Here is a 19268-nt window from a genome sequence, read left to right on the forward strand (position 1 = left end):
TATGGTCCTGTAGAAAAAAATTAACTGTAACGCGCCACTGACGTCGGACTTCTATACATAAAGGAGGACCAACTCGATCGATGGCTTTAATGATTTGGAGTGACACAGATGGTTTGATAAAGGTGTTATTTATGTTATAGTTATTTGAATAACTGTTATTGTTACATCAGGCCCGTTCTCAGCTTCTCGTTTGTGTTTATGTCACGTTAGCATACCGTATCGTTAAGCCTGTTGTTGCTCGTTCATGTCTGTTCTTGGTGTTGGGTTTTGTCGAATAAATTTCCCCCAAAATACGACGAATACTCCGGAGCGACTTATATATGTTTTTTTTTTTTTCATTTTATTGTGCATTTTATGTATGATGCAACGTATATTCCGGAGCAACTTTTAGTCCGAAAAATAGGGTATGTGCCTTCTTATTTTTACTTTGTGTATCGTTTACTTGAATGTTTTGTTTGTCTGTGGGCCAATTGGGTGTATTCTGTCTTGTCTCCACAGTGGGATAGTAGGAAACGCAATTTCGATCTCTTTGTATGACTTGACATGAGAAGAAATTGACAATAAAACTGACTTTGACTTTGATAATGCGTTACAGTAGTCCAGGTGCGACTGTGTCCGCCACATCTAGTGTTATCGCACTATTCTGCTCTAGCTGGCGGACACGTCCCTATAGCAGGGACAACCTCTCTAAGAAAAGGGTGCAATTGGTGCACAAAGCCGTACAAACCTCTTGATCCGCAGCCATACTTGCGTGTCCGATGATCAACGGTAGACAAACAGCCACGAAGCCTCCGCTAAGAGCCAAACAGTGACGTGGTTGAAATGGCAGGGATTGACGGTCCGCGACGTTCAACAATAGTAAACTCCCAAAAGTGGAATAAAAAACGTAAAAAGCGTTGAAGAACTAGAAAAGCATATAGAAATGTTGGACTGTAGATCGTCTCTCTCGTGACGCTGCGGCGCTCTACGTGGCAAACCGGAAGTATGATTCAAAGTGAGGTTAAAAAGATAGAAAATAACACAAAGTAGGAGAGAGCGAATCACCGAGGTTGCCATCCGCGGTGCCATCTTATGATGTAATGATATCAACCAATGCAGCTATATATAGCTCTGCTGCAAACACAGGTTAACGCACATGGGTCGAAAACCTGCTTAAATTCTATTTCGCAAAAAGAAATAAACACCCTGTCAGGGAACCGAACCCCGGTCTTCCACATGACAGGCGGAGATACTGTCCTCTATACTAACGAGGACTGTGCTGTGTAGAGGGGCAACTTGCTACTTGGCGACAGAAACGAAAGGTGGGGTGGGGGGCGGGGTGGTATGTGCTAGAACGCTCACGGAACACATGCGCGCGTAACTGTTATGTGGATTTTAACCGTCTGTAAAGGTTTTCTAAAACAGTTCTGAAATGGGGCAAACTGCTGTTCCAGTTCACATATGCCTGCGTTCAAGTTTAGAAAGCACTACCTTTAGGGGGAGCATTAGAGATTAAAGGTGAGGGGGTTACGGTAGGCGGGTTAGCAGGTTAAGGTTAAATTATTAGGGTTTGGTATTTGTTAAGGTTTTAGCCTTAGCGTTAGGGCTTGAAGTTGGGGAATTGTGAGCCTTAGGCCAACCAGATTCCATTTATTCCATAAATCACTGACATTCAGTCTTCAGGTCCATGTCACATGGGCTACCAATCGGAATATAACGGGGTCAGCTGGTCTACTATGGGGCTCATTGGTGCAGGGGAATGATTCTCGCCTCGGGTTCATTGATTACCCGGGTTAAACTCCCGGACGATCTCTTCTTTGAAACACTGTTGTCTATCGTTGTGTAGAGTGGTTGACAGGCCAATGTTACACAGAACGTAACATGGTCTGCAAGCTTTCTTTGAGGCTTGTTTGTCTAGGCCCTAGACAAGATTCATACCCCGTGTCTCTAGGGGTATGAATCTTGCTTTGGGTGTGAGAGGTCCGGGGTTCAACTCCCAGATGAACCCTTCGTTAAAATATTGCTGTTGATCAACTAGCCCCATTTCATCTGAGTTGAGTGTCACATGGGCTGTCAATTGAAACGAAGGTTGAGTGAATTTACCTTGGGTCTCTTAAATATGTTTTTTTTATTCTCATCACTTGCCGTCATGTTTCATCCATTCCGCCACTCACCCTACAAGACTGTATCGACTGTAAACTTGTGTGGAAAACTGTCATTGTCCAAAGGAAGGCTGTTTAGCAACAGTGACCAGCAGACAAATTCATCAAGGTAATTTGATTATTCCATGACCCGGATTCGAATCGATTACCACCTTTAACTACTACACGATCATGGCCTGTATGCAGGAGCGTTAAATAAGGTGCACATATTGGCCATGATCGTATAGTGGTTAGTACTCTGCGTTGTGGCCGCAGCAACCCCGGTTCGAATCCGGGTCATGGCATACTCAAATTACTGGGTGGAATTTGTCCCTGCTCCCTATTGCTGAACAGCCATCTTTTGGACAATGACGATTTTCCACACGTTTGCGGTCGATAGCCTTAACTTGTAGGGCGAGTGGCGCAATAGATAAAACATCATGGCATAGTCAAATAATGTCACCCATTTTTTTATTTTTGCAAAAGTGTTACACACAAGTTTATAAGCCACACGTGTTATACGTAGCTGAACAGGCTAATCCTAGGAGAGTACATGTGGCGGCGCTGGAGGCTCTGTGTATAGCTGGTTAGTGCGAGATATGCAACAAAAACATTTTGGACAGCCAGACGACAACTTCAATCTTTGTCTGTCATCTGAAGAGCCATTCTGCCAAGTAAGTGCTTTTCATGTATCTAAATAGGTGTGTGTGTATATGTAGCTTTAATGCAATGAATATGATGATGAAACTGAATTAAGTAAATATGACTTAATATGGAGCAAGTTAATAAATAAAAACTACAGTTAACTTCACTTGGACTTGACCTATTTAAGGACTTGACTTGGACTTTACTTGACCTATTTAAGGACTTGACTTGACTTGACTTGACTTGACTTGACTTGACTTGACTTGACTTGACTTGCCTAAGGAAAAAAAAAAGACTTAGGACTTACTTGAGACTTGAAGGTTAAGACTTGAGACTTGAGACTTGCACATGTGTGACTTGGTCCCATCTCTGCTCTAATTGTGCCTTATCCATTTTCAGAATCATTTCTTTATCTGTGAAGGAAAGGAGTACTTTCGCTGCCTCGGCTTCGGCGCGGGAAATGGCAGCAGCATTGCCAGAGGACGTTTTTGTAGAACATGATTTGTAAGATTTAGACTTCAGTGACTGTTTCTTTTGTCCATCCATAGTCTGAGTTTGGCGTTTAACTTTGTTACCTTGTGTGATGAAGGCGTTGTTTCACTATCCTGCCCTCCAAATATGTTGAATATCCGAAGACAGTAAGCTCAACCACTTTCACTAATCAAGACTCTGAAGGCCAGTTTGAAGGTTGACTCCAGGTTTAATAACAAGGGAAAGGCTGAAACTGGGAGAATACAAACCACATTGTATAATCAGTCATACGAACTAAATGAATTAAATAGATATGGAATCTCAATCATGCTTCTCTCCTAACGTCTAACATCACAGAAAACTATTATTTCAGAACTTAAAAGATCTATTTTGATCCATAATAACTTAAAGATACATACCAACAATGCCTTGTACAACACAAAATGTAGGTAGTTGTTTTGCCGAACTGCAGGAGAGAATAGACTAAGCAGCGTTCTCTTTCAACACTGTGCTGAAACATGCCCTTACTTCCTGATTCTAGTCACGTGACCTACTCTATCTTAACACTGATCACAGACTACAAAGACATGTGTTAGCGTGGTGCTCACTCTAACTTATTTTTGCAAGAACCACACGGCAGACAGTATGCCCTTATTAAGCATTTGCAAATGGAGAGTCATTCGTCGCTGCGCGTACAGCGATGATCGAATGAGGTCTGACTCAGGCCTCTTGCAAGAGCATTTTTTATTGAGAGAAACAGGGTGGGGGTAAGTGTGGGGGTGAGAGTGGACAGGATGGGTTGAAGCCCCTGGCCTGCTGGTGAAAGCATAGCAGGGGTTCTTTTACGATGTTGTGTAAACAAAACAACTTTGATTGCTTCCTCTGCAGCTGATCAATCACTTCAAAAGATCTTAGCACTTTGTTCTACTACTTTTGTTAAGACAGGACAAGCTAGGTTAATTATTACAGGTTACATTCCAACATAAGCATAGGATCAAACTAATCTATCAACCCTAACAACATGAAAGACACGACAAGGCGAAATAATCAGTTATCCTTAATCCGAATCCGAAGGCGATTAAAGTGAACTTGATTGATCTGCATCGAGGGAGTACACGAGTCTTTGTGTGTGATATCTAGTTATCATATTAAGTCAAAAACAATTTCTTGGGAGCTAATTTTTGGTCATCCTTTTTCACAATCTTACATTTGAATGAAATTTTTCTCATGCATATCGTTGGACACCTCTAGCTGATGAACCAATGACAATTCGCATACGGGGATTAAGGACCCCCCCTCCCCAAATGTAAACAAGATGGAACTGCATGCTATCTGCATTGCATCGGAAGACAGTAAATACAATTCTAATAAAACTTTCAAGACTATGATCCAACTTGTTGAGTGTTTTTATTAACTTTTACTGAGATACTGCACCAAGTTCCTGGGGGTGCACATCAGTGAGGACCTCTCCTGGTCCGCAAACACCTCGTCACTGGCAAAGAAAGCTCAGCGCCGCCTGTACTTCCTGCGGAAATTCAGGCGTGCATGTGCTCCTCAGGCAGTCCTGTCTACATTCTACCGTGGCACCATTGTGGTAACTGCACTGAACAGAACTTGAAGGCCCTGCAGCGCATAGTGAATACGGCTAGTAAGATTATTGGTGCTTCGCTCCCCTCCCTGAAGGACGTTTACACCTCCCATCTCGCCCGCAAGGCAACCTCGATTGCCAGAGATGTGAGTCACCCGGCTCACTCTTTGTTTGACCTTCTGCCCTCTGGGAAGAGGTACAGGAGCCTGCGCTCCCGCACCACCAGACTCGCCAACAGCTTCTTTCTCCAGGCTGTTAGGGCCCTGAACTCGCTACCCCCTTCTGCGTAGCGTGCGGCACTGTTGCGCTATTTTCGGGAATGTCTGCTGTACGCGCACTTGCTTCTTTTTTTTCTGCTCCTCTTATTTATTGTTGTGTTATTTATTCATTATTTATTCAGCACGCTTTTGTTGTACTTGTTTACTTGTTTGTCTGTTGTGAGCCATGTCTTGTCACCGTGGGATAGGGGGGAACGAAATTTCGGTTTCTTTGTGTGTCTTTGGCATGTGGAGAAATTGACAATAAAGCTGACTTTGACTTTGATAGTTGAACCCTGGCATATTTTCTCTTGTATTTCGTAAACTGTATTCAGCCATACTGACGTTACCCAGCTTGCTTGCAATTAACCTAGATGGCTAACGTTAACGTTATATTAACGTTAGTGCTTGAATGTTACTAGGTGGCGTATGTATTTATTTATTTATTTATTTATTTACAGTGGGAAAGATTTGAGATGGGGTGCTGCATGCATGTGTGCCATTCATGTAAAGAGCCCACTAAAATACATAATTCCATTTTCAGAGACAAGTTGGGTTAAATTTATCAATTGTACATTGCAGTGGGCTAATTTAGATGTCCCAGAGAGTGCAATAGTTGCGGTTGTCATCGTTTTGGCGAATGATTTGACCCACATGCAGGAAACCAACTCAGAAGTTCAGAATGAGTGATGAGTGTTTATTGGAGGAGATGCGGTGGAGGCAGAGCGGGAGGATCTGCGCTCGGAGCAAGGAGCAGCAACGGCGGAGCGTGTGGAGTTCAGCCAGACGGGGTGGATCTTGGCGGTGAGCCATGGAGGGAATCTGCGAACAAAATACACAAGGCTTGGTCAGAGGATACGACGTGGCTATGGCGGAGATCTTACTGCAGACCTGAGGATCAGGAGAACGTGGCGTCGATGAGCAAGAGGGTATCGAGGAGCCAAAGGCACAACCGTGGAGGTGATCACAACAGGTAGGACACGACGAGCAGTCCATTGTTGTCAATAGATCCGAGGCAATATTTACTTCCTAGTTCCTGAGTTGGAGGAATGCCATTGGGAGACATCAAGTCACGTGACGTTGTTACGAGTTTTGATTGGTTCTGCAGCAAAGACCCCTTTGCAGCAGTGCCTGTTGCGTTTCGCAATCAAACGTTGATTTTCATAAAACGATGACCAAAAAACAGCTCCCAACAATCAAAAATTAGGTCATATTAAAATATCACATCCTCCCTACAACCAGATCAATCATTTCACTAACGAAAGCCTCAAGCGAGCTTTGGCCTGCCACCGACTGTTGGTCAGGAAGCTGGTGATCCACTGACAGGTGGAGGCAGGCACCGCAAGCTGGATGAGCTTCTGTTGGAGGATGTCAGGAGCGATGGTGTTGAACGCCGAGCTGAAGTCCACAAACAGGATGCTGGCGTACGTTCCTGGGGTGTCCAGGTGGTGCAGGATGTCGTGCAGTCTCATGTTGACCGCATCATCCACCGACCTGTTTGCCCGGTAGGCAAACTGGAGGGGGTCAAGCAGGGGGCCCGTGACATCCTTCAGGTGGTTCAACACTAACCTTTCCAAAGATTTCATGACCACAGATGTCAGAGCGACAGGTCTGTAGTCATTCAAACCTGTGATGGCGGGCTTCTTGGCCACCGGAAGGATGGTGGAGCTCTTGAAGCACGAGGACACCTCACACAGCTCCAGGGAACGGTTGAAGATCCGTGCAAAGGTGGGTGCTAGCTGTTCAGCACAGACTTTCAAGCAGGAATGTGACACGCCGTCTGGGCCCGGTGCCTTCCTGATCTTTTGTCTCCGGAACATCTGGCACACTTCTTTCTCGCGGATCTGGAGTGCGGGCGCGGCCTCTGCAAGAGAGTAGGTGACAACGGTGATGGAGGTGTGGACAGAGCGGTTGTGGGGGGAGGTGAGTATGTTGATTGTGCTGCAGGAGGTCCTGTTGTGTATTCTTGTTAAAATCACACTTACATGTTAACTGGAAATGACAATAATAACACATAGTGAAAGCCAAATTGAACAAATTGGCTATTTCAGAAATGTGCTTCAAACTGGTAGCCCTTTGCCATAATCAGTACCCAGGAAGTAGCTCTCGGTTTAAGAAAGGTTGGTGACCCCTGCGCTAGGCCAACGAGCCACGTAGTAAATTAGCTGCCTCCGTTACATTCCGATTGGTAGTGAATATGACATGGACCTGAGGACTGCATTTTAGTGATTAATGAATTCAGATTGATATCATAGCCGGTTTGGGCGTGTCCTTTCAGGGTCATAATTTTGTGTCTACCGCTGCCTCGTGGAAGACAGGCCTAAAAAAAGATGGGAACACTTGAGGGAGTTTCACCAAGATGAATTTGGAAGAACTTTATGAAATACAGTTGATGTTAAAACATGGGTGGACGTGTCTGGAGGCCTGTGTTCAACAGAAGGCAACAGTGAACAACGGAAAAATTCAGCAAGGTAATTTACTTACGCCATGACCCAGATTCGTTCCGGTGATGCTACGGCCACAACGCTATACGATCATGACCAATATGCAATCGCATACAATAAGTTTAAGGTCTTTTCTTTAGGATCTTCAGCCAAGACACCCAGGCAGACCATGAAAGAATGTTGATGTTAAAATGTTGGTGGAACTATCCAACTGTGCAGATCCGAAGATTTGGGGTGAGACAACATTGAAAAAACGTTTTTCTTTGTTTAGAGTGTCACTTATTTTGTGGCTTACCCTTTCTTCATTACACATCTAAAGTATCGTATCATTTTACCTTGCGGCTTATACTACACCGTACATACCATATCATGTCGCCTATTCAACTCATGCATGAGATGCGATGGCTGAGATATTTAGGCGATGGGTTGCTACTCCATTGTGCTCTCCACTCATCATTTCATATCACATCCTCGTCGGATTTTCACAAGCTTCACATCCAAAGTATCTTGGCACAACGTACGTAACATTTCTTGGCAACACAAGATGAGGTGGCCGAGAGGTTAAGGCGATGGATTGCTAATCCATTGTGCTCTGCACGCATGGGTTCAAATCCCATTCTCATCGAAGGTTTGCTTTAAATTGTTGTGGAGTGGTACATCTGTTTTCCAACATCCCGGTTCTCGAACAAATCGTTATTTGAACGCGTTAATGATTTTGAGTGACACGGATGGTTTGTTAAAATTGATGTTTATATTACATTTATTTGATATATCTAGTCTGACGTCCGTGGCACACGTATTCTTTTCGGCGTCAATTTTTTCTTTCTTTTTTTTTTTCTCAAGTGACACGGAAGACGAAGATTCTGGTAGATTCATTGATTTGGAGTGACATGGATGGTTCGATAAAATTGTTGTTTATATTATTGTCATTTCATTCATAGTTTATATATTGTTATATGGTCCTGTAGAAAAAAATTAACTGTAACGCGCCACTGACGTCGGACTTCTATACATAAAGGAGGACCAACTCGATCGATGGCTTTAATGATTTGGAGTGACACAGATGGTTTGATAAAGGTGTTATTTATGTTATAGTTATTTGAATAACTGTTATTGTTACATCAGGCCCGTTCTCAGCTTCTCGTTTGTGTTTATGTCACGTTAGCATACCGTATCGTTAAACCCGTTGTTGCTCGTTCATGTCTGTTCTTGGTGTTGGGTTTTGTCGAATAAATTTCCCCCAAAATACGACGAATACTCCGGAGCGACTTATATATGTTTTTTTTTTTCATTTTATTGTGCATTTTATGTATGATGCAACGTATATTCCGGAGCAACTTTTAGTCCGAAAAATAGGGTATGTGCCTTCTTATTTTTACTTTGTGTATCGTTTACTTGAATGTTTTGTTTGTCTGTGGGCCAATTGGGTGTATTCTGTCTTGTCTCCACAGTGGGATAGTAGGAAACGCAATTTCGATCTCTTTGTATGACTTGACATGAGAAGAAATTGACAATAAAACTGACTTTGACTTTGATAATGCGTTACAGTAGTCCAGGTGCGACTGTGTCCGCCACATCTAGTGTTATCGCACTATTCTGCTCCAGCTGACGGACACGTCCCTATAGCAGGGACAACCTCTCTAAGAAAAGGGTGCAATTGGTGCACAAAGCCGTACAAACCTCTTGATCCGCAGCCATACTTGCGTGTCCGATGATCAACGGTAGACAAACAGCCACGAAGCCTCCGCTAAGAGCCAAACAGTGACGTGGTTGAAATGGCAGGGATTGAAGGTCCGCGACGTTCAACAATAGTAAACTCCCAAAAGTGGAATAAAAAACGTAAAAAGCGTTGAAGAACTAGAAAAGCATATAGAAATGTTGGACTGTAGATCGTCTCTCTCGTGACGCTGCGGCGCTCTACGTGGCAAACCGGAAGTATGATTCAAAGTGAGGTTAAAAAGATAGAAAATAACACAAAGTAGGAGAGAGCGAATCACCGAGGTTGCCATCCGCGGTGCCATCTTATGATGTAATGATATCAACCAATGCAGCTATATATAGCTCTGCTGCAAACACAGGTTAACGCACATGGGTCGAAAACCTGCTTAAATTCTATTTCGCACAAAGAAATAAACACCCTGTCAGGGAACCGAACCCCGGTCTTCCACACGACAGGCGGAGATACTGTCCACTATACTAACGAGGACTGTGCTGTGTAGAGGGGCAACTTGCTACTTGGCGGCAGAAAGGAAAGGTGGGGTGGGGGGCGGGGTGGTATGTGCTAGAACGCTCACGGAACACATGCGCGCGTAACTATTATGTGGATTTTAACCGTCTGTAAAGGTTTTCTAAAACAGTTCTGAAATGGGGCAAACTGCTGTTCCAGTTCACATATGCCTGCGTTCAAGTTTAGAAAGCACTACCTTTAGGGGGAGCATTAGAGATTAAAGGTGAGGGGGTTACGGTAGGCGGGTTAGCAGGTTAAGGTTAAATTATTAGGGTTTGGTATTTGTTAAGGTTTTAGCCTTAGCGTTAGGGCTTGAAGTTGGGTAATTGTGAGCCTTAGGCCAACCAGATTCCATTTATTCCATAAATCACTGACATTCAGTCTTCAGGTCCATGTCACATGGGCTACCAATCGGAATATAACGGGGTCAGCTGGTCTACTATGGGGCTCATTGGTGCAGGGGAATGATTCTCGCCTCGGGTTCATTGATTACCCGGGTTAAACTCCCGGACGATCTCTTCTTTGAAACACTGTTGTCTATCGTTGTGTAGAGTGGTTGACAGGCCAATGTTACACAGAACGTAACATGGTCTGCAAGCTTTCTTTGAGGCTTGTTTGTCTAGGCCCTAGACAAGATTCATACCTCGTGTCTCCAGGGGTATGAATCTTGCTTTGGGTGTGAGAGGTCCGGGGTTCAACTCCCAGATGAACCCTTCGTTAAAATATTGCTGTTGATCAACTAGCCCCATTTCATCTGAGTTGAGTGTCACATGGGCTGTCAATTGAAATGAAGGTTGAGTGAATTTACCTTGGGTCTCTTAAATATGTTTGTTTTATTCTCATCACTTGCCGTCATGTTTCATCCATTCCGCCATTCACCCTACAAGACTGTATCGACTGTAAACTTGTGTGGAAAACTGTCATTGTCCAAAGGAAGGCTGTTTAGCAACAGTGACCAGCAGACAAATTCATCAAGGTAATTTGATTATTCCATGACCCGGATTCGAATCGATTACAACCATTAACCACTACACGATCATGGCCTGTATGCAGGAGCGTTAAATAAGGTGCCCATATTGGCCATGATCGTATAGTGGTTAGTACTCTGCGTTGTGGCCGCAGCAACCCCGGTTCGAATCCGGGTCATGGCATACTCAAATTACTGGGTGGAATTTGTCCCTGCTCCCTATTGCTGAACAGCCATCTTTTGGACAATGACGATTTTCCACACGTTTGCGGTCGATAGCCTTAACTTGTAGGGCGAGTGGCGCAATAGATAAAACATCATGGCATAGTCAAATAATGTCACCCATTTTTTTATTTTTGCAAAAGTGTTACACACAAGTTTATAAGCCACACGTGTTATACGTAGCTGAACAGGCTAATCCTAGGAGAGTACATGTGGCGGCGCTGGAGGCTCTGTGTATAGCTGGTTAGTGCGAGATAATCAACAAAAACATTTTGGACAGCCAGACGACAACTTCAAACTTTGTCTGTCATCTGAAGAGCCATTCTGCCAAGTAAGTGCTTTTCATGTATCTAAATAGGTGTGTGTGTATATGTAGCTTTAATGCAATGAATATGATGATGAAACTGAATTAAGTAAATATGACTTAATATAGAGCAAGTTAATAAATAAAAACTACAGTTAACTTCACTTGGACTTGACCTATTTAAGGACTTGACTTGGACTTTACTTGACCTATTTAAGGACTTGACTTGACTTGACTTGACTTGACTTGACTTGACTTGACTTGCCTAAGGAAAAAAAAAAGACTTAGGACTTACTTGAGACTTGAAGGTTAAGACTTGAGACTTGAGACTTGCACATGTGTGACTTGGTCCCATCTCTGCTCTAATTGTGCCTTATCCATTTTCAGAATCATTTCTTTATCTGTGAAGGAAAGGAGTACTTTCGCTGCCTCGGCTTCGGCGCGGGAAATGGCAGCAGCATTGCCAGAGGACGTTTTTGTAGAACATGATTTGTAAGATTTAGACTTCAGTGACTGTTTCTTTTGTCCATCCATAGTCTGAGTTTGGCGTTTAACTTTGTTACCTTGTGTGATGAAGGCGTTGTTTCACTATCCTGCCCTCCAAATATGTTGAATATCCGAAGACAGTAAGCTCAACCACTTTCACTAATCAAGACTCTGAAGGCCAGTTTGAAGGTTGACTCCAGGTTTAATAACAAGGGAAAGGCTGAAACTGGGAGAATACAAACCACATTGTATAATCAGTCATACGAACTAAATGAATTAAATAGATATGGAATCTCAATCATGCTTCTCTCCTAACGTCTAACATCACAGAAAACTATTATTTCAGAACTTAAAAGATCTATTTTGATCCATAATAACTTAAAGATACATACCAACAATGCCTTGTACAACACAAAATGTAGGTAGTTGTTTTGCCGAACTGCAGGAGAGAATAGACTAAGCAGCGTTCTCTTTCAACACTGTGCTGAAACATGCCCTTACTTCCTGATTCTAGTCACGTGACCTACTCTATCTTAACACTGATCACAGACTACAAAGACATGTGTTAGCGTGGTGCTCACTCTAACTTATTTTTGCAAGAACCACACGGCAGACAGTATGCCCTTATTAAGCATTTGCAAATGGAGAGTCATTCGTCGCTGCGCGTACAGCGATGATCGAATGAGGTCTGACTCAGGCCTCTTGCAAGAGCATTTTTTATTGAGAGAAACAGGGTGGGGGTAAGTGTGGGGGTGAGAGTGGACAGGATGGGTTGAAGCCCCTGGCCTGCTGGTGAAAGCATAGCAGGGGTTCTTTTACGATGTTGTGTAAACAAAACAACTTTGATTGCTTCCTCTGCAGCTGATCAATCACTTCAAAAGATCTTAGCACTTTGTTCTACTACTTTTGTTAAGACAGGACAAGCTAGGTTAATTATTACAGGTTACATTCCAACATAAGCATAGGATCAAACTAATCTATCAACCCTAACAACATGAAAGACACGACAAGGCGAAATAATCAGTTATCCTTAATCCGAATCCGAAGGCGATTAAAGTGAACTTGATTGATCTGCATCGAGGGAGTACACGAGTCTTTGTGTGTGATATCTAGTTATCATATTAAGTCAAAAACAATTTCTTGGGAGCTAATTTTTGGTCATCCTTTTTCACAATCTTACATTTGAATGAAATTTTTCTCATGCATATCGTTGGACACCTCTAGCTGATGAACCAATGACAATTCGCATACGGGGATTAAGGACCCCCCCTCCCCAAATGTAAACAAGATGGAACTGCATGCTATCTGCATTGCATCGGAAGACAGTAAATACAATTCTAATAAAACTTTCAAGACTATGATCCAACTTGTTGAGTGTTTTTATTAACTTTTACTGAGATACTGCACCAAGTTCCTGGGGGTGCACATCAGTGAGGACCTCTCCTGGTCCGCAAACACCTCGTCACTGGCAAAGAAAGCTCAGCGCCGCCTGTACTTCCTGCGGAAATTCAGGCGTGCATGTGCTCCTCAGGCAGTCCTGTCTACATTCTACCGTGGCACCATTGTGGTAACTGCACTGAACAGAAGTTGAAGGCCCTGCAGCGCATAGTGAATACGGCTAGTAAGATTATTGGTGCTTCGCTCCCCTCCCTGAAGGACGTTTACACCTCCCATCTCGCCCGCAAGGCAACCTCGATTGCCAGAGATGTGAGTCACCCGGCTCACTCTTTGTTTGACCTTCTGCCCTCTGGGAAGAGGTACAGGAGCCTGCGCTCCCGCACCACCAGACTCGCCAACAGCTTCTTTCTCCAGGCTGTTAGGGCCCTGAACTCGCTACCCCCTTCTGCGTAGCGTGCGGCACTGTTGCGCTATTTTCGGGAATGTCTGCTGTACGCGCACTTGCTTCTTTTTTTTCTGCTCCTCTTATTTATTGTTGTGTTATTTATTCATTATTTATTCAGCACGCTTTTGTTGTACTTGTTTACTTGTTTGTCTGTTGTGAGCCATGTCTTGTCACCGTGGGATAGGGGGGAACGAAATTTCGGTTTCTTTGTGTGTCTTTGGCATGTGGAGAAATTGACAATAAAGCTGACTTTGACTTTGATAGTTGAACCCTGGCATATTTTCTCTTGTATTTCGTAAACTGTATTCAGCCATACTGACGTTACCTAGCTTGCTTGCAATTAACCTAGATGGCTAACGTTAACGTTATATTAACGTTAGTGCTTGAATGTTACTAGGTGGCGTATGTATTTATTTATTTATTTATTTATTTATTTACAGTGGGAAAGATTTGAGATGGGGTGCTGCATGCATGTGTGCCATTCATGTAAAGAGCCCACTAAAATACATAATTCCATTTTCAGAGACAAGTTGGGTTAAATTTATCAATTGTACATTGCAGTGGGCTAATTTAGATGTCCCAGAGAGTGCAATAGTTGCGGTTGTCATCGTTTTGGCGAATGATTTGACCCACATGCAGGAAACCAACTCAGAAGTTCAGAATGAGTGATGAGTGTTTATTGGAGGAGATGCGGTGGAGGCAGAGCGGGAGGATCTGCGCTCGGAGCAAGGAGCAGCAACGGCGGAGCGTGTGGAGTTCAGCCAGACGGGGTGGATCTTGGCGGTGAGCCGTGGAGGGAATCTGCGAACAAAATACACAAGGCTTGGTCAGAGGATACGACGTGGCTATGGCGGAGATCTTACTGCAGACCTGAGGATCAGGAGAACGTGGCGTCGATGAGCAAGAGGGTATCGAGGAGCCAAAGGCACAACCGTGGAGGTGATCACAACAGGTAGGACACGACGAGCAGTCCATTGTTGTCAATAGATCCGAGGCAATATTTACTTCCTAGTTCCTGAGTTGGAGGAATGCCATTGGGAGACATCAAGTCACGTGACGTTGTTACGAGTTTTGATTGGTTCTGCAGCAAAGACCCCTTTGCAGCAGTGCCTGTTGCGTTTCGCAATCAAACGTTGATTTTCATAAAACGATGACCAAAAAACAGCTCCCAACAATCAAAAATTAGGTCATATTAAAATATCACATCCTCCCTACAACCAGATCAATCATTTCACTAACGAAAGCCTCAAGCGAGCTTTGGCCTGCCACCGACTGTTGGTCAGGAAGCTGGTGATCCACTGACAGGTGGAGGCAGGCACCGCAAGCTGGATGAGCTTCTGTTGGAGGATGTCAGGAGCGATGGTGTTGAACGCCGAGCTGAAGTCCACAAACAGGATGCTGGCGTACGTTCCTGGGGTGTCCAGGTGGTGCAGGATGTCGTGCAGTCTCATGTTGACCGCATCATCCACCGACCTGTTTGCCCGGTAGGCAAACTGGAGGGGGTCAAGCAGGGGGCCCGTGACATCCTTCAGGTGGTTCAACACTAACCTTTCCAAAGATTTCATGACCACAGATGTCAGAGCGACAGGTCTGTAGTCATTCAAACCTGTGATGGCGGGCTTCTTGGCCACCGGAAGGATGGTGGAGCTCTTGAAGCACGAGGACACCTCACACAGCTCCAGGGAACGGTTGAAGATCCGTGCAAAGGTGGGTGCTAGCTGTTCAGCACAGACTTTCAAGCAGGAATGTGACACGCCGTCTGGGCCCGGTGCCTTCCTGATCTTTTGTCTCCGGAACATCTGGCACACTTCTTTCTCGCGGATCTGGAGTGCGGGCGCGGCCTCTGCAAGAGAGTAGGTGACAACGGTGATGGAGGTGTGGACAGAGCGGTTGTGGGGGGAGGTGAGTATGTTGATTGTGCTGCAGGAGGTCCTGTTGTGTATTCTTGTTAAAATCACACTTACATGTTAACTGGAAATGACAATAATAACACATAGTGAAAGCCAAATTGAACAAATTGGCTATTTCAGAAATGTGCTTCAAACTGGTAGCCCTTTGCCATAATCAGTACCCAGGAAGTAGCTCTCGGTTTAAGAAAGGTTGGTGACCCCTGCGCTAGGCCAACGAGCCACGTAGTAAATTAGCTGCCTCCGTTACATTCCGATTGGTAGTGAATATGACATGGACCTGAGGACTGCATTTTAGTGATTAATGAATTCAGATTGATATCATAGCCGGTTTGGGCGTGTCCTTTCAGGGTCATAATTTTGTGTCTACCGCTGCCTCGTGGAAGACAGGCCTAAAAAAAGATGGGAACACTTGAGGGAGTTTCACCAAGATGAATTTGGAAGAACTTTATGAAATACAGTTGATGTTAAAACATGGGTGGACGTGTCTGGAGGCCTGTGTTCAACAGAAGGCAACAGTGAACAACGGAAAAATTCAGCAAGGTAATTTACTTACGCCATGACCCAGATTCGTTCCGGTGATGCTACGGCCACAACGCTATACGATCATGACCAATATGCAATCGCATACAATAAGTTTAAGGTCTTTTCTTTAGGATCTTCAGCCAAGACACCCAGGCAGACCATGAAAGAATGTTGATGTTAAAATGTTGGTGGAACTATCCAACTGTGCAGATCCGAAGATTTGGGGTGAGACAACATTGAAAAAACGTTTTTCTTTGTTTAGAGTGTCAGTTATTTTGTGGCTTACCCTTTCTTCATTACACATCTAAAGTATCGTATCATTTTACCTTGCGGCTTATACTACACCGTACATACCATATCATGTCGCCTATTCAACTCATGCATGAGATGCGATGGCTGAGATATTTAGGCGATGGGTTGCTACTCCATTGTGCTCTCCACTCATCATTTCATATCACATCCTCGTCGGATTTTCACAAGCTTCACATCCAAAGTATCTTGGCACAACGTACGTAACATTTCTTGGCAACACAAGATGAGGTGGCCGAGAGGTTAAGGCGATGGATTGCTAATCCATTGTGCTCTGCACGCATGGGTTCAAATCCCATTCTCATCGAAGGTTTGCTTTAAATTGTTGTGGAGTGGTACATCTGTTTTCCAACATCCCGGTTCTCGAACAAATCGTTATTTGAACGCGTTAATGATTTTGAGTGACACGGATGGTTTGTTAAAATTGATGTTTATATTACATTTATTTGATATATCTAGTCTGACGTCCGTGGCACACGTATTCTTTTCGGCGTCAATTTTTTCTTTCTTTTTTTTTTTCTCAAGTGACACGGAAGACGAAGATTCTGGTAGATTCATTGATTTGTAGTGACATGGATGGTTCGATAAAATTGTTGTTTATATTATTGTCATTTCATTCATAGTTTATATATTGTTATATGGTCCTGTAGAAAAAAATTAACTGTAACGCGCCACTGACGTCGGACTTCTATACATAAAGGAGGACCAACTCGATCGATGGCTTTAATGATTTGGAGTGACACAGATGGTTTGATAAAGGTGTTATTTATGTTATAGTTATTTGAATAACTGTTATTGTTACATCAGGCCCGTTCTCAGCTTCTCGTTTGTGTTTATGTCACGTTAGCATACCGTATCGTTAAACCCGTTGTTGCTCGTTCATGTCTGTTCTTGGTGTTGGGTTTTGTCGAATAAATTTCCCCCAAAATACGACGAATACTCCGGAGCGACTTATATATGTTTTTTTTTTTCATTTTATTGTGCATTTTATGTATGATGCAACGTATATTCCGGAGCAACTTTTAGTCCGAAAAATAGGGTATGTGCCTTCTTATTTTTACTTTGTGTATCGTTTACTTGAATGTTTTGTTTGTCTGTGGGCCAATTGGGTGTATTCTGTCTTGTCTCCACAGTGGGATAGTAGGAAACGCAATTTCGATCTCTTTGTATGACTTGACATGAGAAGAAATTGACAATAAAACTGACTTTGACTTTGATAATGCGTTACAGTAGTCCAGGTGCGACTGTGTCCGCCACATCTAGTGTTATCGCACTATTCTGCTCCAGCTGACGGACACGTCCCTATAGCAGGGACAACCTCTCTAAGAAAAGGGTGCAATTGGTGCACAAAGCCGTACAAACCTCTTGATCCGCAGCCATACTTGCGTGTCCGATGATCAACGGTAGACAAACAGCCACGAAGCCTCCGCTAAGAGCCAAACAGTGACGTGGTTGAAATGGCAGGGATTGAAGGTCCGCGACGTTCAACAATAGTAAACTCCCAAAAGTGGAATAAAAAACGTAAAAAGCGTTGAAGAACTAGAAAAGCATATAGAAATGTTGGACTGTAGATCGTCTCTCTCGTGACGCTGCGGCGCTCTACGTGGCAAACCGGAAGTATGATTCAAAGTGAGGTTAAAAAGATAGAAAATAACACAAAGTAGGAGAGAGCGAATCACCGAGGTTGCCATCCGCGGTGCCATCTTATGATGTAATGATATCAACCAATGCAGCTATATATAGCTCTGCTGCAAACACAGGTTAACGCACATGGGTCGAAAACCTGCTTAAATTCTATTTCGCACAAAGAAATAAACACCCTGTCAGGGAACCGAACCCCGGTCTTCCACACGACAGGCGGAGATACTGTCCACTGTACTAACGAGGACTGTGCTGTGTAGAGGGGCAACTTGCTACTTGGCGGCAGAAAGGAAAGGTGGGGTGGGGGGCGGGGTGGTATGTGCTAGAACGCTCACGGAACACATGCGCGGGTAACTATTATGTGGATTTTAACCGTCTGTAAAGGTTTTCTAAAACAGTTCTGAAATGGGGCAAACTGCTGTTCCAGTTCACATATGCCTGCGTTCAAGTTTAGAAAGCACTACCTTTAGGGGGAGCATTAGAGATTAAAGGTGAGGGGGTTACGGTAGGCGGGTTAGCAGGTTAAGGTTAAATTATTAGGGTTTGGTATTTGTTAAGGTTTTAGCCTTAGCGTTAGGGCTTGAAGTTGGGTAATTGTGAGCCTTAGGCCAACCAGATTCCATTTATTCCATAAATCACTGACATTCAGTCTTCAGGTCCATGTCACATGGGCTACCAATCGGAATATAACGGGGTCAGCTGGTCTACTATGGGGCTCATTGGTGCAGGGGAATGATTCTCGCCTCGGGTTCATTGATTACCCGGGTTAAACTCCCGGACGATCTCTTCTTTGAAACACTGTTGTCTATCGTTGTGTAGAGTGGTTGACAGGCCAATGTTACACAGAACGTAACATGGTCTGCAAGCTTTCTTTGAGGCTTGTTTGTCTAGGCCCTAGACAAGATTCATACCTCGTGTCTCCAGGGGTATGAATCTTGCTTTGGGTGTGAGAGGTCCGGGGTTCAACTCCCAGATGAACCCTTCGTTAAAATATTGCTGTTGATCAACTAGCCCCATTTCATCTGAGTTGAGTGTCACATGGGCTGTCAATTGAAATGAAGGTTGAGTGAATTTACCTTGGGTCTCTTAAATATGTTTTTTTTATTCTCATCACTTGCCGTCATGTTTCATCCATTCCGCCATTCACCCTACAAGACTGTATCGACTGTAAACTTGTGTGGAAAACTGTCATTGTCCAAAGGAAGGCTGTTTAGCAACAGTGACCAGCAGACAAATTCATCAAGGTAATTTGATTATTCCATGACCCGGATTCGAATCGATTACAACCATTAACCACTACACGATCATGGCC

The 19268-nt window shown here is 43.8% G+C and overlaps 4 non-coding genes across 4 annotated transcripts; all 4 read left to right on the forward strand.

The window, feature by feature from the left end:
• Positions 1-2353: 2353 nt before the first annotated feature.
• On the forward strand, positions 2354-2425 carry trnah-gug (transfer RNA histidin (anticodon GUG)). Its single transcript has one exon. It is a non-coding gene; the product is annotated as a tRNA-His (tRNA).
• A 5643-nt stretch (positions 2426-8068) lies between these two features.
• trnas-gcu (transfer RNA serine (anticodon GCU)) lies at positions 8069-8150 on the forward strand. The gene has a single exon. It is a non-coding gene; the product is annotated as a tRNA-Ser (tRNA).
• A 2681-nt stretch (positions 8151-10831) lies between these two features.
• On the forward strand, positions 10832-10903 carry trnah-gug (transfer RNA histidin (anticodon GUG)). The gene has a single exon. It is a non-coding gene; the product is annotated as a tRNA-His (tRNA).
• A 5637-nt stretch (positions 10904-16540) lies between these two features.
• trnas-gcu (transfer RNA serine (anticodon GCU)) lies at positions 16541-16622 on the forward strand. The gene has a single exon. It is a non-coding gene; the product is annotated as a tRNA-Ser (tRNA).
• Positions 16623-19268: the final 2646 nt, after the last annotated feature.

The sequence above is a fragment of the Syngnathus floridae genome, chromosome 18 (assembly GCF_059516105.1).
Source record: "Syngnathus floridae isolate MCC-2025c chromosome 18, RoL_Sflo_1.0, whole genome shotgun sequence".
NCBI lineage: Eukaryota > Metazoa > Chordata > Actinopteri > Syngnathiformes > Syngnathidae > Syngnathus > Syngnathus floridae.